The sequence below is a fragment of the Phalacrocorax aristotelis genome, chromosome 21 (genome assembly GCF_949628215.1).
Source record: "Phalacrocorax aristotelis chromosome 21, bGulAri2.1, whole genome shotgun sequence".
NCBI lineage: Eukaryota > Metazoa > Chordata > Aves > Suliformes > Phalacrocoracidae > Phalacrocorax > Phalacrocorax aristotelis.
Genome location: NC_134296.1, coordinates 8,603,756 through 8,627,910, shown reverse-complemented (window position 1 = coordinate 8,627,910; position 24,155 = coordinate 8,603,756).

The following is a 24,155-nucleotide window of genomic DNA, read 5'->3' as shown; positions in this document are numbered from 1 at the left end:
CTTTTGTGCCTTCAGTTGATTGGGGGGTGGGCTGTGTGTCTAATTTTTAAATCTTCTCTATAAACATCTCTATCAACGTGGTTTCTTTGCATTTTAAAACCTTACATAGCATAGACATTTGCACTATGTGTCTACTTACACATCCTTACGGAGTACATCTATATTTTATATATACTATCTGTTTTACATTTACATACAACATCTGTTTAGACTTAGCTATTATATTTACACTTACACCTATTTAGGCTATTTACACTTACACAGAATATCTCTTTACACATACCTGTTTAGACTTCCATATTAACACGTACATAAAACAGCTATTTAGGCTAGCTATCTGCTTACTTACCCTTTGACACTTCAATCTTTTTCGACTTCTCTATTTAGACATCTACTTACAGTTATACCTCGGCTTATTTCACTCTATATAACCTCTATTTAGATTACAAATCTACTTAGACTATGTAACACACACTAAGCGTAGATGCTCGCTCTAGTCAGACTTTCTTCTGCTTTGAATTCCTTCATCTATCCTTTTCACTTTAAACTCCTTTATTTTTTGATCTAGATATATAGACGGTCGAGTTACTTTTGTGTTTTAAAACCCGGCATCTCGATGCAGAATTTTTGTATCCCGAAATCCGTTATATAATATAGGAGAGATAAGTTCTTATCTCAAAATCCCTTTATGCATCTATAAATTAATATTACACATGTCAATATATATAAGAGGTTTTTGTAATAGCCCCCCTGAATTTTCAGGCATTTTGGGGCTGTAACCCCCCTTTTTGGGGGGGAACCCCTACATGACGCCCCCACTCACCTGTTCCTCTGACGCATTATCAGCTCCCCCAGTGACACCGGGGCACCCCACGTGACATCATCACACCCCCCCCAGGACTCCCCCAATTTTATTCACCCCCAAGAAGGGCACTAAACAAGGGAACCTGCTCCAACCTGCAGCTCATTACTTTAATAGTGCCATTTACAAAGGTACACGCACACCCCTCCCACACCCCCCAGAAAAGGGGGAGCTCTGCTAAAATCTAAAAGGTGGGGCAGCCCCCCAAACAGCTGCAGCCCCCCCAGCCCCTGTCCGCAGGCTGGCGGCTGCCCCACGGCAGAGCAGGAGCGTGCCAGAGGACGGTGTCACGTCTCTCTCGGGCTCCGCTCGGACATGTTCCCGCACTGGGATGGGCTCCCCGGGGTGACAAACAGCCCCGGTCCCTGGGGGCCCCGACTCTCCCCACCGGGCAGCCCTCGCGGCCGCACCTGCGGGGCACCCGCTGGAGACAGAGCCAGGAGCCTCCAGGCCGAGGGATGGCCCCTTACCTTCACCACGCTTAACGACCGGCAGGCATCTCTTGAGCATCACGAGACACTTAGACGACATCTGAAAAACAGAAATCCCAAACTATATTTCAGCACGTTAATAAAATAGCACAGAAGAAAATGGAGGAGCTCAGTCAGCATAAGGGGTAGGAAGGAAATTGAGCCGCAGCAAGATTCCAGGCAAACGGGTCACGTCAAAACACAACACATCCTTTAAAAGCTAGAGTGATTGGAACGCTTGAAAACGGTATTAAGACTAACCGATACCATTTTGAACAGATCCTTCGCGTAACACTGAACGCTCTGGCTGGTGCTGGAAAACGTCTCATCCCTTCCTTACGGCACCGCTGCGGGGAGATAACCCCGTGAGGCTGCGGGGCAAAGTTGTACCGGAACCGGAACCTCCGCTTACAGACCCACCGCAGCAGCTACAGCCCTCGCCCTGCCGCCGCACGTCTTGCTGCCTGGCTCCACGAAGCCTGAAGTGAAGCGTGTCAAACTTGAAAGAGTAACGTAAAAAATTAAGAATAAATCTCAGTAATTCACTTTGTGCTGAGAAGGCGGGCGCGTGTTTACGCACATCCAATATGAGCGTCTAGGCTCTAAAAGCTTTCCATTTTCCTTCTGCGTTCATTCAACTCGCACAGCCGTTCACGCCCGCCATAAGATTATCTATCTCCAAAATACACAGCAGCAACGTGACTGGGGGGTTTTGGCGTGTTACGGAGTCGGGAGGGACGTCCGCCCGGCTGCCCCGCCCAAGAGATGCTGCTGAACTGCCAGGGAAACGCGCGTCGAAAGCGAGACTGAAATAAAGTACTTAAGAGCGCTCCCTCAAAATACCGGCAGGAAACACCCCCCCACAACATTCAGTCGCCCCTCATTAAATATTTACAACAAATACCTACCTGCTTAAGTACACCTAACAAATCGTACCCTACATCTGCTTGGCAGTTACAGCTGAAAGAGCGCAAGTCACGTCGTAAATCAGACGATGTTAGCTTTTTTTTAAACTTTCATTTATGACAGAAGAATCGGTGAGTGAAGAGATCCCCGATACAGTTTTACTTTTTTGGGGGGGGAAAAAAATAATACCACAACAAAAAACCACACAAATCAAATCCCCAGTGTTGCAATACACGGGGCTACCAAGAAGGACCGGCAGACCTGCTAATGCGTTCGGCTGTACCGAAGCATGCAGGGGAACCGCATTTTATGGTATCTCGACTGTTACAACTGAGAACCCAAGCACTACCAATGCCATCAACCTTTGGAGTATGTGCTGTGCTTGGATCTCCGCAAGGACCATGGATTTTTTTGTCTTTAAAAAAAAGCAATACTTTGCAAGTCTTGTGCTGATGAGTTCTGCTGACAAAGACACTGTCTCTAAGATGCACTCTGATGGCAAGTTCATAGAATGCAACCTCACTGAATAAGAAATATCTCAATTTTTCAAAATCTCTTCCTAACAAAAGTCACACTGTGGGGCTTTCAGATGGGTCAGATTATGCATCCTTTCACAACAAGAAACACACCAGCTAACCAGGATATTCTTGCAGTGGCCAGGTGCCTCTTCATCATGTAAAAAAGGAAAAAACCCAGAGCCAGCAATAAGTATCACACAGGTCAACACAGATCTCTTCCAGAGCACCCCCCTCATCAAAACGAACATGCCCATCGGCTCACCTGCTCTGCACAGATTCCAGCATCACACCCCGCTTCCGTCATCGCTTGTGGCACCAAACGTATCAACACACAGTAAACTACCGTTACGCTCGTGAGAAATCACCGCCCCGTGACTTCCTCATTACTACCCAGCTCACTTCTAATGCTCATACGCCGTTCCAAAGACGGCCCACGTGTTACCTACAAAACTGAAGAGCTCGATGACGGACCACGGCATTCTCTGGTCTTAGATGCTGGCCGCTGCCCCACCTTCTCAGACCTCTCATAGGCGTGCGGCAGCAGCACTCCGAGCCTGCCAGCGGCACCTGCAAAAAGCCAAGCAAAAAGGCACCTCCTGAGATGCTGCCCGATGCCACAGCCTGCCCGCACCGATCCCCGTCTCGCACCCCTTTCCCTCGACAGCCTCCCACCCGGCCTATGTCACTTGCAGCTGAACACGGCACCTCGCCCGCCGTCCGTAACACCCAAACGACACGCGTTGCTTATAACTTCACCAGCAACACCTCAGAAAAGAGCTGCTACTTCAGCCCACCAATCACCACTTGCCTTGCTCGACTTGCCTCCTTTGCTCATTGCTACGCTACTTCAAAACCAAAACAAAAGACAAACGCAAGGAGCAACGGAGTCATAGAGGCATCGGTCACATCTTCCCTCTATATACACCACGCACCGACTCACCCGCTTACATCGGTCCCCTCAGTTCCCCTCCGTCGCCCTGCACGACTCGTCCCTCGGCATCTCCAAAACCAATACGAAACAAGTCGCCTGGTTGCACAGCAGTACCTTAACTGTTCCTGAACACCGACTATAACCTGCCATTAAAAACAAACATATGACATCAAACATGAAGCCCTACGCACGTACAAGCTTGAACACCCTGCAGAGGTAATCTGCTCAGCTGAACTCTAGCTGCCTCTCCCAGATAGCCGCGGTCACGGCCTCCGAGCCCACAAAACGTCACGGTGGTTACGGTCCTTGCCTGCTGAGGAGGGCCACTCCATCCGAGATGACGGTACCACCTTTCCCCCAACAGCCTTAGCATAGCAACAGATGAACCCTAAGCTCTCATCGCTGTGCCACCTACCCGACTCTACACGGCCAGCAAGGCGGCTCCGAGCCAAACTCACAAAACGCACACACCAACGCTATGAGAAACACTACAAACTGCGCGCCTCCAAGACGAGAGAACGCTCTCGGCAAACACAGAGACAACTGGACGGAAGAGCTCGTCCAGCAACAAGACCTGCAGAACCCTGACAGTGATGCAAGGAGGCCCTAACGAGATCCAAAATGATTAGAAGAGCGTCAGGGCCCGTGACAAGAAGTTCCTCTCAAAACTGAGAGGGAGGAGGCACAAGAAGCCCAGCTACAAGACCTAAGAACGTAAGGATGCAGGGAAGAAATCACGCTCCCTGAAAACAGACAGCGACAGAGCAGAGCTGTTCACGCATCTGGGAACGACGCCGCAGACGACAACTGCCCAGGAACTCCTCAAACATCAGAGCGATCCACGCTTTAAACTGTAACGCAAGAAGAAGCACCCGATGGGCGCCGGCCCCACAATTAGAACCTTGCCAGCCCCTAGGGATAGCGCTGTGCTCCTGAGAGCAAAGAGAACAAGGTCACCAGCCCCATGCGCCCCCTCACTGCGACCCAGCTCGCCTGAAATGCTCCTCAAATAGCCTTCGGTCGCATCTTCCCTTTAATCCCGCACACGGACCCGCTGCCTTAGTGTGCTCTACTCAGCTCTGCTCCATCACCCTGCACAGCTCCATCTTCATCCTCTGCAAGAACAGCATGATAGAACAAGTCACCTGGACGCACAGCAACAGCTTAACCATTCCACAGGACTTGCTTCCACGTAGGAATACCATCTAGAGCCCAACTACTGCATGCCATTAAAGGAAATACCTTCAATCAAATGTTAAGCCCCACGCACGTACAAGCTTGAACAGCTGAGAGGTGCCCTCTGCTCAGCTAGCACTCTAGCTGCCTCTCCCAGGCAGCTACGGTCATCCCCTCGGCACCCACAAAACGCCCCGGAAATTACCATCCTCGCCTGCTGCCAACGGCCACTCGCTCCGACGAGGGTTGTACGGGCGTTGCCAAAACAGTCTATGCATATTAACATTAACCATATACTCTTATTGCTATTCTTTCCCCCGCTCTACCATTGCTACACCCCCAGGCGGAGCAGCTCTGACACAGGCATCGACGTGCACGGACCGACACCGCTCACAAATACTACAAGCGACGCGATCGAGGCACCTAAGAAAACTCTCACCGAGACGACGGACTTCCGGCCCAGAGATGCCACCGGGCGAGAAGATCTATACGGCAGCGAGGAAGAAGCTATAGCATCCGCAGAGAAGTCACGTACCATCATCACCTGCAATAAAACCATATACCCACAACTAGGACGATGTACGAGCGACAAGCCACTCTTAAAGACCTCAGAACGTTCAGGTGCAGGGAACAGGTCCCAGAAAAGGGCTCTGCGTATTCAGACTGCTCTTCAGCAGCAGTATTGAGGCCACCTTAATCACCGCTGCAAAAAGATGACCTTCTATAAAGGTCTAATATTTCAGACACAAGACAAATCTATGCAGTAGACTTAAAATGCGAGAAAGGAAGCTCTCGGTTACCATTATGCCGATGAGCCAGGGCTTGCAAAACCCTCAATATTGCTACCTAGGTGCCTGCTCAGCACAGAGAACAACAGACACATCGAGACCCGAGTACAGTAAGGAACAAAGACAGACTACAAAATCCACACAACAGCACAAGCACAGGCAGGAACTCCCCTGCCTGGCAGATGCTTCTGTTTTGCAGAAAGGACACCACAACCTCTCTCGGCCCAAACGTGTCCGGTCTCTGAACGGTACCCTCCGCTGATTTTACAACCCCTGCCTGCCCCACCTGCGCTTCCCCCAACCGACCGGCCACCCGCACAAAGACCGCATCGGCCCCTCAGCTTCCCTTCCAAATCTGGGGGCTCAAAAGCCATCCTTTAAAAAGGCCACACAGGCTACGTAGGATGGGGCTGCGGTCACACAGATACTCTTCATCTCCAAATGTGCGGTGCCATCACTCAGCATCGCACCACTCAACGCCGGCCACTTCCGCAACAACAGCCTCCTCGGAAGCGCCGTGAACTTCCGCTCCCCCACGCTCTAATGAGGCTGGATGTCGTGGCCGCCGCCACCTACGGTGCCTAGAGAACCAGAGAGACAAGGCGACCCCTGCGCCTGGAAGCGGCCGCCCGCTCACAAACAATTCCACACCTCAAAAATAACAGCTGCTACGGCTCCCTGTTCATCGCTCACCTTGCCCAACGAGCTCGGGGCAGACATCCCGCTTTGCATATAGTTTTGTGAGTCCCTTCATTAACTAGTCACATAGGTGCTCACACTGCACGACCCCTCCGTTGTCACGTGCTGACCTACCTTCTCACGATGCTCTGTTCGCCCCCTCCCTTCCGGGTCCGGCTCCCTACCGCGCATCTGCACCAACAGCCACATTCCAGACTCATCCTTTCCCCTACCGTGCCAACACGGCTCCGCTCACCTCCCAGTCTGTGCCTCCCGGGTCAGTGGCCACGTCAGGTGCCTGCTCGCATTCTCGGTCCGTCCCCGATGGCTGGGGAACCGTCACCTTCAATGCCGGGCCCACTTCTGGGGAAATACGGAGAGGCACACAGATGGTGGACACTGCTTTCCAAAAGCAAGAGCTCACCACGCAAAACAAACTAACAAATCCTTTTGACCGACTTGTTCGGCAACACAGAGACCCCAAAGGCAGAAATCCCAGACGAGTGACCTCACAGCCCGCCCCGTCACAGCACACGACGCCATCTGCTCGCCTTTGCCGTCACGCCTCGCTCGACTGTCCTGCTTAACCCTCGTCCTGTTACTTAAACTGCAAGAAAAAGTCAAACCACGCAACACACAAAAATCACAGTTCGTGTCAGATGACTCAAGCGCAGGCGGACACTGATAGGCCAAACACCAAAAGCAGTATGGGAAGCAAACAGGCGTGGCTGGTGCAGCGACACACTCCTTTTGTAGGTAACTCACTCCTGAGCGACTCCATGAACAGCCGCGTGGAGAACCTCTCAGCAGACAGCACGCTCGAGTGGCCGCGCTGACACATACGGGGAAGGAGACTGGGCTACCGGAGGCTGCTTGCACACAGAACACGACCATTAGCTAACACTTAAACACCCCTTTCCCAACCATTCCCCGGTACCAAGACTTCAAAAACCCCTCCTCTCCTCCTGAACTGTCAGGGAAGGAACCTCACTCCTTCCCGACAGCTCCTGCCCTGTATTTGCACCCCTAAAGCCCCTCTGTCAGCCGCTCCTCGGGAGCCGCCCTTCCCACCTCTGCCCCGCGTTCTGCGAGCACCTCCCACCTTCCGGCTTCCCGCAGACTCCGTGCTCTCTACAGGCCCACAAAATAACAGAAGCCCTGATGCTTATAATCTACAAGGGACCTGCCGCAAGCTGCAAAGGTTCTCGGGACAACGTGGTACTCTGCGGGCGATCGGGAAAGGCGACGAGCAGTCCCGTACACCGACACACACTATGCGTTACGTCCCTGCTGCTTTCTGAAGGAAGGCTAGAGCTCCATATACAGATGTGTACAACACACTCACCCTAACCCCTACCGCAGCATCTCACCATCAGTCCTATTGAGAGATAACGTCAACAACTTGCACAACACAGGCAAAACTGGTGGAAAAAATATAAGGTTCTACCTTCAGTCAAGTCAAAATTCCTGGAAAACAAGACAAAACAAACAAAAAACCTACCACACACAAAAAAACCCAACAAACCACAAACAAAAAAACCCAGACAAAACCATAACACCCCCACAAAACCAAATAATCCAAAACACACTATTAGACCATCTTGCTACCCCTGAACACCCAACAAAAACTTACTGACCCAAGGGAAAACAAAAGCTCGTACAAGTGTACTTCCTAATATATATCTGCTGCTCAACTTTGACTGCTCCTTAGTCTCTTACCTCAACCAGAAACCTCCCCATCTCTGAATGTCAAAACACACCTACCCAAAGAGCTTAGACAGCTCAAAACCTGCAACCAACTCAAGGAACAGTACCAGAGAAGCCCAGGAGCAGAATGAGCCTCCCGAAAAAAGGCTGGGGCTCATCTACCCCAGCGGAATGGCAAAGCAGAACGCAATCTTTTAAGAACCCCTTCTCAAAAAATATCTCTGGTTATAAAGTAAATCATTTATTGTAAAGCCATCAACCATTCGGAGTCACCTCAACGCTCTCTCTCGCTCAGTCCCTTAACAGAACTAGATCAGTCTCAAAGGACAAAAAACACGAAAAGAAACGTGGAAATACACAAGCGTATCGGGAACCGTATGAAGCAGCTAAATTAACACCTCAGTAGCTGGGGCAAAACTAAATTGTAAAGGACAACAAAAAAACACCCCAGGAGACACATGGATTAAAACAGATGAAGGCTCTCTCTTCTCGCAGAAGCTCAAGAAGAGACCTGAGCCAACGGTACACAGCTCTGGGGTATCGGATACCGAAAAGAAACATACTCGAGACAGAAAACAGACTGCTGTGGAGCACAAAGGTGGCTTTGGCAAAGGTTCTGCCGGGACAAGAGTCACAGTTACAGGGAACGGACAGCGGCCGGCAGGGGAAACGCCGTCAGCGTGAAGGGGCCAGCGGGGGAAATGCCGCCCTCAGCTAACGCTGCGCTATCAAGCCTTAAGCGAAAACTGCAGAGTAGTTACAGGAGACGGGCACAAGATGGACGCTGAATATCACTTGATGGTCACAAAATCTCATGGGGATGGGCACCACGTAGCCTCACGGACACCCCTTAGACCCAAACGCTTAACGAAAGATGCTTCTTGCCAAAACACAAGCTCGACGAGGAAAAGCCAAAGCTGATGCGGGGGCAACTACTAAAATCTCAGTACGTGAGCAGGCATTACTTAAGATGGTGCGGTGGTTCTGCCGGGTCCGTCCAACCTGAGCAACGGGTTCTAACGCCTGTCCAGCAGCGTCCATGATCTCTCTCACGGCCTCCCACGTCAGAAACCTCCCCTGCCCAGGACCGCGTTTTGCATGTTCCACCCCTCCCCATCCCCGCAATGAAAATCAAACACAACAAATAAGCAGTCTACTTCATCTTCTTGGCCTCCAAAAGAAGCTTCCTTCCTCTGCTGAGCGTCGACACCAACATCCTCGTGCCGTTCCTCAAAAGCAAGCTGGTCCTCGGGTGCCCGTACTGCCAAAAGAAGACAAAACGATTATGCTCTTATAACGAGCTCCATCATCCTCTCCTCCTTCAGGAAATCGAGTCCCGATTGCTACATACCAGAAGTTTGTGCAGTAGATGGCCGAGGCCAGCCCCGTAAATGAAGCACTCTGTGACCCTGCTTTCTCTTTTGGCCACAGCACCCGCCACTGGGGAGCCCCAAACCCCTTCGTGACTCCCTACGAAAACCAGATACAACTAGTTCAAAACATCTGGCAGGTGAGAGATGACCGACAAACACGTACAGCCCACCTTACCCTCAAACCAGCCAGAGAGCTGACTTCCTCCCCCACTGAACTCTCATCTTCGACAAATTCACCAAACAGAACAATGTTTACACTGAACAGAACAAAACCCTTACCCTCTGACACTCTGAAACGGGTTTGTGCACCCACAAAATATATATATTCATGCTACCGACCCACGTACCACACTTCCTCAGGGTCAGCCCCACAAAGACAGGAGAACGCCCAATGCTCTCTCCATGGATACCCCGATGCTCCGCTCCCTTCTTTGCTGCTCCTGTCACGGGAAAACGCTGGGAATAAAAAACGGTTCAGAGAAGCAAAACAATAAACAATAGGGAGAGGGACCAGCGCAAAGGAATAGAGAGAGGAAGAGATGAACAGGAAGGACAGACAACCCCATCCTGAGCACAGCCTCTGGGAGAGGGAAAGAGGAAACAGCAACTGTTATTACCGCAGATCAACCCTGACCAAAGCCTCCTTCCACAGGGGCTTCTGGACACACCGCTCCTTCCCCGCGCTACTGCTACGGGCCCCTGCGCCGAGGGGGAATCCAGTGCAGGCAGAGAAAGGTAGAGAAAAGAAGAGTAGCCACAGGCTACAGGACAGAGAGAGGGAGGACTGAAAAGACGGGGAGGCAGGGAGCCACTCAGAGCGAGATGGAGAAAGAAGGTGCGGGGGGGCGCAAAAAAAAAAAAAATTTTGCAGCAGGTAAGGAAAGAGAGGGGGCCGGGGGAGAGACAGGGAGGGCCCAGGACGCACAAGAGAGGCAACGGGGCCCCACTGGCCCAGGACTCACCGCGACTCTCGCTCTCAGCGCTGCTGGCACAATTTAGCCGTTCAGATGCTTCTTTCCCCTCCTCTCCTCCCGGCCTCTTCTGCAGCTCCAGACTCTAGGCCGACCTCCACCTAAAGAGGATACGTGGGTGTCTTACCGCTCTTACGAGATGAGGCTTCCTAGGCACGTAGCCTAGCTTGCTCGTGCCCTACACGCCCGTACCCAACTCCGGGTTACGCGTACGGACCCTGCGGTGCACGTTGGTGGCCTGGCCCGCTGCGGACTATGAAGGGGGATCCTTCCTCCCTCACCTGCAGGGACAGGCTCTCTCTTGCCTGCAGCAGGAAGGCAGCTGGCAGCCAGAGCGCCTTCAGTTTCTTCTGCTTTACCTTTCGTTGGCGTCTCCAGCTTCAGCCGAGGCAGCTCCTGTCCACAGCCGGGAAGGGCTCTGTGTGTCCCTTTTCGCCCCGGCGCTGCGAGGATGGCAAAGCCGGGCAGAGAGAAGCCACGCAAGCCTGAGACGGCCGCAGTCGACGGCGTCCCCGGGGGAAGGACAGACAACCACGTCCTCAGCACGGTCTCTGGGAGAGGGAAAGAAAAAACAGCGACCGTCATTACCGTCGATCGACCCTGACCAAAGCCTCTCCTTGCGCAGGGGCTTCCGGACACACCGCCCCTTCCCCGCGCTACTGCTACGGGCCCCTGCGCCGAGGGGGAATCCAGTGCGCTTGAGGGCCGGCTCGCTGCCTTCACGACAGGGCCTGGGGGCGGCCAAGGGCTACGCAGCACGCTTCAGGGGAGGTGCCGGGGCTGGGGGCAGGCGCACGGGGCAAGGGGGGGCCAGGGGAGGCTGAGCGGGAGGTCCGGCGAGCCGGGGAGGCGGCCACCATCTGCGCCCTGGGCAGGGGGAAAAGGTCCTCCTCCTTTCCCTCTTCCCTTCTGTCAGCTCCCGGGGAACTCACCGCTTCTCGGGGAGCGGCCGCACCTGGAAGCCCCCAGAAATCAACACGAATCCAACCCCAAAAATACACCGCGCCTACCGTACGCGGCACGGCGAACCACGTGACAGGGCCGGCAGCCACTGCGCCAGGACTACACCTCCCGGCATGCTCTGCGCCACAACACGGCCGCCCGGCAGCCCCGCGCCGCAAGGACTACACCTCCCGGCATGCTCTGCGCCACAACACGGCCGCCGGGCAGCCGCGCGCCGCAAGGACTACACCTCCCGGCATGCTCTGCGCCACAACACGGCCGCCCGGCAGCCGCGCGCCGCAAGGACTACACCTCCCGGCATGCTCTGCGCCACAACACGGCCGCCCGGCAGCCGCGCGCCGCAAGGACTACACCTCCCGGCATGCTCTGCGCCACAACACGGCCGCCCGGCAGCCGCGCGCCGCAAGGACTACACCTCCCGGCATGCTCTGCGCCACAACACGGCCGCCCGGCAGCCGCGCGCCGCAAGGACTACACCTCCCGGCATGCTCTGCGCCACAACACGGCCGCCCGGCAGCCGCGCGCCGCAAGGACTACACCTCCCGGCATGCTCTGCGCCACAACACGGCCGCACGGCCAGCCGCCAGGCGCACCACCACAGCTCCCCGCACGCCGCCAGCCCGCCCTCCCCGCTCTCGGACCCTGCAGGCCACCGTCCCTCCCGCCGATGCACCCGGAAGCCCCACCGAGCCCTCAGCACAGCCTCGCTCTCCCCACCGCCCGCTCCGGCTCCGACCCGGCGCTGCCCCGCCGCAGCCCTCCTCGGGGCTTTACCCGGGACACAGCGGTCCACCACCCAGCCCCCGCTCACCTCCTCCCTCGCTACAGTCGCAGCCCGCTGACGCTCGGCCACAGCTCCGCTCCGCTCCGCCCTCGGCTCACACTGGCCCCCCGGAGCAGGGCACCACCCCTTTTCCAGGGAGGAGCCGGCACCATCAGCCCCACCGCCCGCACCTGGGGCTCCTCCATCCAGACCCCGCCATCAGCTGAGGCGCAGCAGCAACGGGGGTCCCCCTCCCCTCACCCCCACAGTGCACCACCTCCTCCCCTGGGCTCCATCACAGCCCCTTGCCCCACGCAAAGGCAGCGCAAACGCAGCCCTGAGGGCAAAGGAGAGGGCAGGTGTTTGTGCAGGCGCGCACGTAACAAGTCCCAGGAGCCATTCGTGGGTCAGGGTCCCCAACGCTCCCCCCCTGCCCCAAGGCCACCTCGGCCGCCGTTGCCGCAGCCGCACGGAGCTGGTGTTGGCTGCGATAGTGCTCATTTTCTCCACAGTAGCTAGGAAGGGATACGTTTTGGATTTATGCTCAAAACACCTTTAATAATGTAGAGATGTTTTGGTTCTTGCTGAGCACTGCTTCCACAGTCAGGGCCTCTTCTGGTTCTCTCAGTGCCCCACCAGCAAGTAGGCTGGGAGAGGACACAGCTGGGAAAGCTTTCCCAGCTAACTGACCAAAGGGATATTCCATACCATTTGACATCATGCTCAGCACACGCAGCTGGGGGAAGAAGGGGGAGTCCTTGGGGGGGGGGGGGGGGGGGCAGGGGCTACGGCATTTCTCTCCCTAAGTAACCATTACACATGACAGAGCCCTGCTTTCCCAGAGGTGGCTCAACACCTGCCTGCCGAAAAGTAGGAGTGAATTAATTCCTTGCTTTGCTTCCACGCACAGCTTTTGCTTTACCTATTAAACAGTCTTGATCTCAACCCATGATTTTTCTCACTCTTACCCTTCCAGCTCTCTCCCCCAGCCCACTGAGGGTGGAGTGAGCAAGCAGCTCCCTGGTGCAGAGTTTCCAGCTGGGGCTAAGCCACAGCACGCGCTTGTCCTGGTTTGGTAGGGAACGGACCGTCTGTCGCCTGGCTCCTGGAGCGATGGGCTGCTGGGCAGAAGGGGAGGCCACCAAAGGTGAGGAGCAGGGCACGGGACAGTAGGAAGAGAGAAGAGAAGAGCGGCACCCGGCTGGACCGGGGGCAGGGGGGCGTGTGTGCGTGTAGCGAGAAGGCACGAGGCAGGGAACAGGACGGCCAGAGAGGGACAGGGAGCCTGACGGAGGTGGAGATAAAAGCAGCAGAGAGAGGGGAAGAGCAGGACACAGACCAACAAAGAAGGAAGAGGAGCAGGCTGGAGACGCACAAAGAACCTGGGGCAGGCAGCACGACAGCGAGGGAGGAAAGAAGAATAGGGGCAGGAAGCTGGACCGAGCGCGATGGAGAAAGACAAGATAAGCGACAAGAACAGGGCAGAAAGGGAAGAATGAAGCCACGGGGACAGGGAGCCAAGACAGCCAACGACAGAGGGAAGGGGCCGGGGAGGGAACACCACAAAACAAACCACGGGGCTACGTGGTACAGAGCACGAGAAGGCAGAGAATTAAGAATTAGGGACAGGGAGCCAGAAAAACAACAACAAAACAACACCCAAAACAAAGGGAGATGGGGAGCAAAAGGAATCGCAATGCGTACAGAAAGAAGAGAGAAACAATTCTAAAATAGGGTCATGGGGAAGCCAGGGACAGCAAGATGGAGAAAGGACAAAAGCTACAGGCTACAGGGCAGAGAGGGAAGAATTAATGAATAGACACAGAGCTGGGCAGAAAGAGGTGGAGAAAGGCTGAAGATCACACGGCCAACAGGGAAGAGAGAAGAGAGGGAGGAATTTTAAAAACAGGGGCAAGAAGCCAGAGAGAGGGAGAGAGAGGCAACACTAAAATGGGGACAAGCCACAGGGCGGCGAGGAGGGAACCGATGAATAAGAACAGGAGACCAAAGAGAACACAACGTAGAATGGAAAAAAGGAACAGCGGTCCAACAGGGAAGGAGGAATTAAAGATCAGGCACTGGGAGGCAGACAGAGACAAACGAAGAAACAAGTGGAAAAAAAAAACCAAAAACACAACAACAGCAATGGGCTACAAAGACAGAGAGAGAGGGAAGAAATAAAACATAGCAGCAAGGAGCTGGACAGAGAGAGATGAGGACAAACAAATAGCACGGGTCTACGTGACAGAGAACGTGGAATTAGAACACAGAGAGAGGGAGCCGGACAGAGAGAGAGGCCGAGAGAAAAATCTAGACGGGCTACAGCGGGCAGAGGCAGGAATTAAAACCTAGGGACAGGGAGCTGGACAGAGAGAGACGGAGATCACAGGGAACAGCGGCGGGTGCAGGAAGAACAGGAATTCATGAACAGGGAAAGGGAGCTGGACAGAGAAGAACTCAGAAAGGCAAGAACAGTAGCAGGGTACAGAGCAGAGCAGACGAATTAAAAAGCGCGGCGGGAGCGTTGAGGCAGACAGAGAGATTAAGAAAAAAGTCACGGGCTACGTGGCAAAGCAGAAGGAATTCAGAAACGGGGATGGCAACCAAGGGAGAGTGAGCTGCTGAAGGATAACGGGCATTCAAAGTGAGGGACGGGGAGCTGGGAAAAGCGAGGCAGAGAAAAACAGAATCACAGAGAGAATCAAACAAAGCCAAAAAAGAAGAAACTGAACAACAGGAACAGGTGTAACCAAAGCGATGAAATCAACCAACCAGAGACGGTGTTCCATTATGGGAACATGGAGCGTACGAATCGGTGTGTCTGTCGATCTGCATTTTAGTCACTAGGCGATCGTTAATGTCAACAGAACAACAGACAACGTGCTTCTGTCAGAAAAGGATGACAAAACGCGGTTTCGTGGAGCGGACTGAGAAAACTAGCCAAGACCGCCAAGATTAAGAGCCAAGAAGGCAAAAGGCAATTCTGGCAGGGGGAGATCGCGACCACCGACTCACGGACCACCACCGAGCCTGCGCAGCAATTTACATACGGAACAAGCAAGTTTGTACCGATCAGCAGACAGGACAATAATGACTATGTATGAATACGTAAAATTTTGATCTACAAATTGTACGGGAAAGGTGCGTGAGGTACGCACGCCAGGAGGAGCGATCCCCCGTGCGTCTGGCGCCGTGAATAAACAACGCCTGCTCTTTAATACTAAATTGGCATTGAAGAGTTGTTTCCGATTTTACCGCGTTTTTCGGTAACACAGGGAGTCAGACCAAGAGGGCCAGAGAAAGACAAAATACCGACAGGCTACAGGACAGAGCAGGAGAAATAAAAAAAAAACGGAGCCAGAGCCAGGCAGAGAGAGGCGGAGAAAGAACAAGTAGCCACAGGCTACAGGACAGAGAGAGGGAGGACTGAAAAGACGGGGAGGCAGGGAGCCACTCGGAGCGAGATGGAGAAAGAAGGTGCGGGGGGGGCGCAAAAAAAAAATTTTGCGGCAGGTAAGGAAAGAGAGGGGGCCGGGGGAGAGACAGGGAGGGCCCAGGACGCACAAGAGAGACAACGGGGCCCTAGTGGCCCAGGACTCACCGCGACTCTCGCTCTCAGCGCTGCTGGCACAATTTAGCCGTTCAGATGCTTCTTTCCCCTCCTCTCCTCCCGGCCTCTTCTGCAGCTCCAGACTCTAGGCCATCCTCCACCTGAAGAGAATACAAGGGTGTCTTACAGCTCTTACGAGATGAGGCTTCCTAGGCACGTAGCCTAGCTCGCTCGTGCTGGAGCTGGGAGCAGGCGCACGGGGCAAGGGGGGCCAGGGGAGGCTGAGGGGGAGCTCTGGTGAGCTGGGGAGTCGGCCATCTTCTGCACCCTGGGCAGGGGGAAAACATCATCATCCTCCTCCTCCTTTCCCTCTTCCCTTCTATCAGCTCCCGGGTAACTCCTGGGGCTGCCCTCACCTGCTCGCCTTTAGCATACCAGAAGCCTGCCTCGGCGGGTCATTTGAAGCTTCCCATCCCACCAGCCCCAGTAGTACAGGCACACAAGGAGACACCCCTGCACCCACCAAAGGCGCTCGCTCACCTCGCCGGCAGCCCTAGGCCTCACCCAACACAGGGAATCGTGTCCGACACACCACCACCCTGCAGCAGGAGCGGAGGAGGCCTTTCCTTACCAGGAAGCAGCAACGAGCACGGCGGCATCACCTCGCAGGCACCGCAGCATCGCAGGGCTGTTACCTGCGGAGAGAGCAATGGGGATCACAGGGACGCCACCGCGCGTGCGCGGCTCCCGGGCTCAGTACCCAATTCTGGTCGCTGGGCAGCAGCATTATCTGAATTACTCTTCTCGATTAATACCATCCAGAAACCGTAACTTGGCTGCATCCACAGAGCTTCTATTCCTCTGCACCTTTCCCCCTCGCAGCCCCAGCAGCACCGTTCATTGCCTCTGCACCAAACAGCAAAGCGTCTCGAACATTTCAGTCCTTTCCTCTCGACTGCTTAAAAATATCTGGTGCTTGCCACTGCCCCACCCCCCATGCCCGAGGGAGGAGAAGCAGCACAGCAAACCTGGGGAACAAGGTTGGGTTCCCCACCCCCGCAGAATAAGCCCCAGGAACTGCTTGTAGGCATGTGGCATCAGGGTTGTGATAGGGTTTTGGTTTTCTTTTTTTTTCCCCCGCCTTCTTTACATAATGTAATAATTGGGGTTGCTTTTCCAAACTACTGAGTTCTGTGGGGATTTTTCGTGCTTTTGCCCTACAAAAAATGGTCATTTTCACTTTCGGTTTTGTGCATGAGAATGGTTGGTGGGTGCTTTTAGGTGGTTGTTCCTTCCCCACCACCACCCTTTTTTTACTTTCCAGCTGCACAAATCCAGCTGGAGTTGGCTTTCCCAGAAGCCCCAAGTTGTTTTCTTTCCACCAGAATTCTTTCTGTTTTTTCACCCCCCATTGCAGACCCAGAGTCGGGGGTGAGGTATTTTTGTGCCCAGGCAGCAGCTCCCAGGCTGCATAAGCAGCCCCGCAGGGGGAAGTCCCCATTTGAGGGAATCGGCCCCAAATTGGCGTGGGAAAGTGAAGAGAAGGAGAAAAAACCCTGAATAACCTGAAAAAGAACACCTACTCCAGCCCACCAAGCACCGGTCACCTTGCCTGACTCACCTCCAGGGCCCAGATCACGCTCGGCTCATCGCTTAGCACCCTCAGATCACAAAAAAAAAAAAGAGTAAAACCCATAATGGAGCCCTATAGCCATCAGTCACATCTTCCCTCCAGTACTACACAGACTCACCTTCTTACAGCGCTCCCCTGGGCCCTCCTCCGTTGCCCTGCACGACTCATCCATCTGCACCTGGAAAAACAGCGTTACTGAACAAGTCACCTGGAGGCACAGCAACAGCTTAACCATTCCACAGCTCTTGTGCCCACGTAGGAATACCGTCTAGAGCCCAACTACAGCCTGCCGTTAAAGGAAATGCATTAAATCAAACGTTAAGCCCTCGCACATGCAAGCCGGAACAGCAAAAACACCGCACGCTCGCGCACCCAGGGCGCAGCCCGACGGAGGTCCACGCGCACCTCGCCGGTTTGATGCAGAGCCACCCAGCATCCCTGCGAGCACAGCTGCAGGCGCAACAGCAGTTTCACCTACACCCATCTCGGCGCGCAGCGCTTCTGAAGCTTTAAACTGAAAGCCCTACCTTGACGCTTGGCCACACTAGAAGCGAGCCGTAGCTAGAACTCCACAGAAACACAGCAACACAAATTGCGCACCCACAGCGGCGACAGCTTCGCAGCTATTTAGACCTGGAACAACAGAGAAAAGTAAAACAGCTTCATCACCCGCACAGGAAAAGCAGCAGACGGAGACAAAGGGTCAGCATTCATAGCCCTTACAGAACACAGGCGTTCTCTCTCCTTCCATTCCTAAACCCATCCCCACTTAGGTCTAAATATCGCAGCCCTGCTGTGGCAATATCGAGAGCAGGGAACAAGAGCCCTGCCGCCGGCCGTTTGTGCGGCAGGACACAAAAACAGAGGGACATGTTTTGCCACGCACAACCCTGAATCTCCTGAAAATTTATGTTTACCAAAAATAGCCACTGGGAACATATTCCCAAAAACATTCGGCAATGAAACTTTTATGTGTTTGACACCCGCACGTTTTTTGGGAACTTGCTATTTGCTTCCTGGTTTTGCTGGTCTTCCCTCAGAAGTTCTACCTGCAGCCAAGTTATTCCCACCTGCCCGACCGGTTCAAGCATTCACCTTCCTGGTATTACCAGCACATTGACACAGGCGAGGAACTTAACTGCTCTTCTAAAACTATCCAAATGACAATTACAGCCCTGAAAGAGGAGTGGAAGAGAAGAAAAGGAGAGATCAGGCAGCAAAAATGCTCTGCAGGCTGCTGCCGGCCAACACTGCACTCTTTTGTTAAAGCCACCCCGCCCCCCCCAAATGCAAACAAAAAAACCCCATGACTGTGGAATGCGTTTTTTTTCTTTTCAGCAGTCCTTTTGGAGCTCATCCCTGTCTCAGCATCTTGTCTTGTCAGAGCATGAAGTGCAGATGATCTGTATCCCGATGACATTTGCATGGGATGAATACATTTTCAGAAATAGACCAGATCTGTGAGACTCCTGTCACCTTTGTGGTTTTAATAATCATAACTCAATTTTATCGACTGACACACACTTGTGAGAACTAATTAACTTTGAAACTTAGCCTCTCCTTGGGGAAAAAACGTGTTAGACACCAAATGAAACTGATTCAGAGCTCCGAACCACGATGGAGCCGATAGAGCTGTTGTGACTTAGTTTGTATGATTAATTAATTGGTTAATAACTCTCCTAAGCAGCACAGAAAGAAGAGCTGGACCCAAAGAGGGTGCGCTGCGCTGGATCCAAAAAGCACCCTTCCTCCAGAGACCCGCCTCAGGTGGCGAGTTCGCTCTGGTGCATGCCGGCCTCCCGAACTTCGGGGTCCGATGTGACCGGACCCCCACCTCCGGGGAGGGTCCTCGTACCCTGCCCAACCCCTGCTTTCCCCTGCAGCCCCCAATGCCCTCACTCCACCCCAACCCCCCAGCCTGCACAAGCAGCCAAACCGGCTGCTGCTTTTGGCCCCCAAACCAGCTCACTTTGGGACCGTTTCTGAGCCAAAAAGCCCAGCTGCTGAGCCTGTTCTCAAGTCCCAAAAATGCAGCACTTGACCTCTGCTCCTCAGCCCAAAACCACACGACTTAGTCCCCTCGCTCAGGCCCTCAAAACGCACGACTCGATCTGTTTCAGGGCCCCGGCGTCAGCCACAGGAGCCTGCTCTCAAGGCCCAGGAACAGAAGAGCTGTGCTCTCCCCGTTCAGGGACCAAACCAGCTGAGCCTGGCTGCGTCCCGGCCCCCTCCGCAGTCCCCACGGCAACGCTCAGGGGCGCGGAGAGCGCAGCCACCCCACAGCCCTGCACCCCCACGGCCCACGCGGGCACTGTCGGGGAGGCCTTGGGAACTGAACTGCGCGGGCCCGGCCCCGCACCCCGGCGGGGCAGCCCAGCACCGGCCCGGCAGCGCTTTCTTCCTGCTCTCGCAGGCCGCGTTTCCCCGGCAGCGCCGGGCCCGCACCCCAACCCCACAGGGGGCCGGGCCCAGCCCGCCTCCAGCAAACCGCGGCGGCAGCAGCCGGGGTCCCTGCCTGCCTCGCGGGCAAGGGGGGACCCGCCCGGCACCACAGGAGCCCCCGCCGGGGTCGCCGCCGCCGCCCGACCCCAACGAGGAGCAGCCGAGAGCCGGGTGGGGCTGCCCCTACTTCCCCACGGCCGGGCACGGGCTCGGCCCCAAAACCCAACCACCGACCCACAAAAGCGCTCGGCCCGGGGCCGCTGCTGCCCGCACTCCCACCCCCCCGGGGGCTCCGCGGACCGGGAGACCCCACAGCCGAAACCCGCCGACCCACAGCGCGCCCGGCCACGCGGCTCCTCACCTGCCCCCCGGCGCGGCTCCGGCTGCCCCACGGCCCGGCACGGAGCCGAACCCGGCCACCGGACCATCCGCCGCCCCCCCACCCCACCCCCCCCCCCCGGACGCTCCGGGACGGTTCTCGTCCCTTTTCGCTCTGACGCCTCGAGCCGAGCCGGCCCCGCTCCTCCGAGCTACCGGCGGTGCCCGCTCGGCTGCTCGGGGCCAGGCCCTGTTCTCGCCCGGACGCGAGAAGCCGCCCCGGGGTCTCCTCGGTGCGTCCAGCCCCGTGCCGTGCCGGAGCGGGGAGAGCCGGGTACGAGCGCGGAGCCCTGGGGCAGGGGTTGCCCCAGTGCCGCCGACGGTGTGAGGGTGTGTGTCGTCCCCCCCCGCCCCACGCGGGGGGCGCACACACGGTACACCCGCGGGGCAGGGGCATCCCCGGGGAGCCGTGCAGCCGGGCTGCGCCGTAGGAGGGAAGGGTGATGTTAGTTTCCCATTTTCCCCGCAGCCTGATCCTCCCCCCTCCCCCGTACTGAGTCGCCCCCCCCCCCGCCCACCCCCTCCCGCGCGTTACAGCCCGCGAAAAAGCTTTTAACAACCCGATCGACAACACTCCCTTTATCCCTCTTCCAGCAGCAGCAGCAGTGAGAGATTAAGCCAACTGCAGCAGAGAGGAAGGCAAGGAGAGCCTTTTCAAGCAAGGGCAGGACAAAAATGCACGGCGTGGACAGGCACAGGAGAGGCTGCATTATCTGGAAAGCACAACACCTCCCCAACGGCAGAAAATAAGGAACGAATCGTTTCCAAGGAGCTGCAGCAGACGAATCACCTTTTTCTTTATTGCTCTCCTGCCCTTTGTTATCCAAAGCGATAGGCTTCACCACCGGGCAGAAAATAGCTGCCTAGATTTACACGGACAACCAGAAACAATCAAGCCACCCAGGAAAAAGTTCACAGCAGAGGTATAACACATCAGCAGCTAAAACATTTGTTACGCAGGCACAACTAGGCACTAAACAAAGGCTTTCCAACACTGGAGGTCTAGAACAGGTAGACAGAAGCACAAGGGGCTCTGTCACCCTGCACAAATCTCCCCGTGCCTACACACGCACACGTTCAGAAATTTTTTATCAGAAAACGCCCGACTGAGCCATTTGCCAGAGTCACGAGACTCACGACATGACACACGAGGTGGGCTCAGAGTTTTAAGGCATGAAATACCTCCCCCACCCCCCACCAGAGATCTTTCAGGCTCCAGACCTGCCATCTACCCGCGGAGAGAGGAGACAAACATAACCGGCCAAAGGGTTTCAGGTGACCCAAAACACAGTACACAAAAAATAACCGGGGAGAGCCCTACATTGTGCAAAAGCGAACGATGCCCGACCAGGGCTTCTCTGCGGGGCCCGGCCCCCTCCCCCACCCCCCCCGGCCCGCGCCCGGGCCCCGGCCCCCTCCCCCACCCCCCCGGCCCGCGCCCGGGCCCGCCCCGCACAGAGCCCCCCTCCCCCCTGCCCGAACTCACCCACCAGCGCTCTCCGGCCCCCGGCCACGGCCGCGCTGCTCTCTTCAGGCGGCTGCCGCAGGCGAGGCTCGGGCACCGCCAGGCCTCCAGGCTTCCCGAGGGGCTGCCGGCCACCGCAGGGGATGGCTGCCGGCGGCCGGACCGCCGCGGCGCTCCCCGCCCAGCTCCGAGCAGGCTCCGCCGGCCGCGGCCTTCCCACGCCGGGCCGCAGAGTGGCCCCGGCACCGCACACGGACGCCTCGCGACCGGGACGCACTGGCCCTTCGGCCTCCACACGCACCGCTCCCGCCCCCGCTCCGCCGCGCCGCGCTGCGCCACCGGAAGCCGGAGCCCCGCGGGGCGGCCCTTAGAGGGCGGCCGGAAGGACCGGCCCCCACCGGCCCCTCCCCCGCGCCGGACCGCCCCCGCGCCCAGCCGTTGAGCGCCAGCGCCCCCTGCTGGCCGGGCCGCGCTCAGCTCGCGAGGGCGCCGTGGGCCGGGCTGGGGGGGACGCGCCGGCTCGGGGCCAGCTCCTTTCGGGGCGAGCGGGAAACCCCTGCGGGCCCCGGTCACGGCCGGGCAGAGCCGCGCGCCCTCCGAGAGCTGCTCAACGGGGCTGCCCCTCGTGACACATACCGAGCCGTCCGCGACGGGAGCGAGCAGAGGAGGAAGGGGCCGGCGGCCGCGGGGCCCTGGCCGCAGGCACGGCGGGGGGTGGGGGGCTGGGGCCCGTGGGGCCGCCCTGCTGGGTCACTGCCCTGCGCCGCACCGCGCTGGGGGCTGGGGCCCGACCGGCGCCGGGGGACCGGGGGCAGCCACGAGCAGAGGGCCTGAGCTTAGCCACGGCCAGCAGAACACCCCGAAGCGTGAGACGCTGCAAGGCCAAGGTGGTCCTTGGCAATGGGGGCGCCTGGGCTCGGCCTCCGCCTTACCCGTCCTGGGTCTGCGTGGCGTTCTAGGGAAATGGTGTTTTCCTTGTGCGGAAGGTGGGCTGGCCGGTCGGCCGTGCCCCGGCCGTTACCGATCCTGCCAAAGGCGCTCGCACGCTCTGGCCCATTACTGCTGCGGTGCCGCGCCGTAGCAGAAAGAAGAGGTGTTGTGTTTTCTCACAAAAAGCCTCCTATGGTCAGTTGAAGAAATAACCTCCTTCCGTGGCACTGACTCTTTTCGTACAGTCCATAGCCGGCTTTCAGCTTTTGTCTTTACAGCATTCAGTTTGCTTTCTGCCAAGCTTTCTACCTGCTGTGAAACATTTGGATGGTTTTTTCTTGTTGCTTTTTTTTCCCCTACTTGCTCCACAACTCCCACACCAACCACCCAGCGCAGCTCACCTTTCAGCCCCCAGACCGAGGAGCCTTGCCCTGGGACGGCCCTTACATGTCAGCAGAGTTGTTCCAGCTCTCACCCTGTCCCTACCCAGCTGAGGACGTCTGTGTCCGTGGGAGGCACCCAGAAACTCCCCCTGCTGCGTGGCAGTCCCCTGCCCCGTCAGTGAAAACTGCAGCAATATCGGCTAAGTTTAAAAGCGTCGGCAGGAGGTGCAGAATACGTAAATAAAGCGGCGGTTGGCTGCCGGGTATGGGTGCAATATAAATACATTTTGTTTACAGGCCTTCGTGCCTATTCAGCGTTGAACGGCACCGCAGTCCAGCCACCCCGGGGCTCATGGGGCTCGGAGAAGGGTCTCTCCAAGGGCACAACCTAAGACAGCGCAGGAAGCCCAGCTGCCACGCTCCCAGTCGCTACGGGACGCTCGCTTACAGTTACACTAACGAGGGTACGGATGAGGCTGGAACTAGCAGAAATGCTGACTCTTCTGGCCTTTTATTTGTGGAAGGTACAGCGCGCGAGCCTCGGCGGCTCACAGGAGAAGCGTGCAGTGCTGCCTGACTCTCATTCTCAGCTCACGTACTACTGCCAAAGCTCCTGCCCTGTGCTGTGCCAGATGCCGGCTGGCGTGAGCGCCTGGGCTCCTGAGGGACCCCCTTGTCCTGAGAGCCAGAGGTACTCACTTCCCTTTGCACGAGGCCTGTAGGAGATATACCCTGCAATTTAAAAAATCTGTATCAAACGTGGCAGACTCAAAAGGGGGCATTTTTAAAAAGGCAGGTTTGTTTTCTTTTTTAACTTTACGATCTACAGCCTAGCAAAGAGCTCCCTTTCAGTGTCAGTCGCTTGGCTTTCTCCCCTACTGACGAGGTCCCAGCCTCCCGGTGAGATCTCGCTGGAGATATTCTCTGTTTCCCTCGAGTATGTGGCTGCCCTGGCCCGAGGCCAGCGAAGAAGCTGACTTTGCCCGTGCCTGAATCAGCAACACGTCCAGCAGGCGACTTGCAGAGCCCAGGGAACCCTCGTAAAGAGGTTTGGGGGTGGGGCGCGCCACATCTGCGGCATTGGCCGTGGGAAAGGACCGGCGCAGTAAAACAGGTGGGTGAAACCGCGGTCCGCGCCAATACGTGCTGCTGCCTGGGGCATCGCTTTGCTGCGGGTCAAGTCAGATGCTCTCTGTAAGAGCGAGTCAGGGTAAAGGCAGCAGCAGATTTCTTTTCTGCTCATTTTAACAAAGGCTGGACGGAGCCCA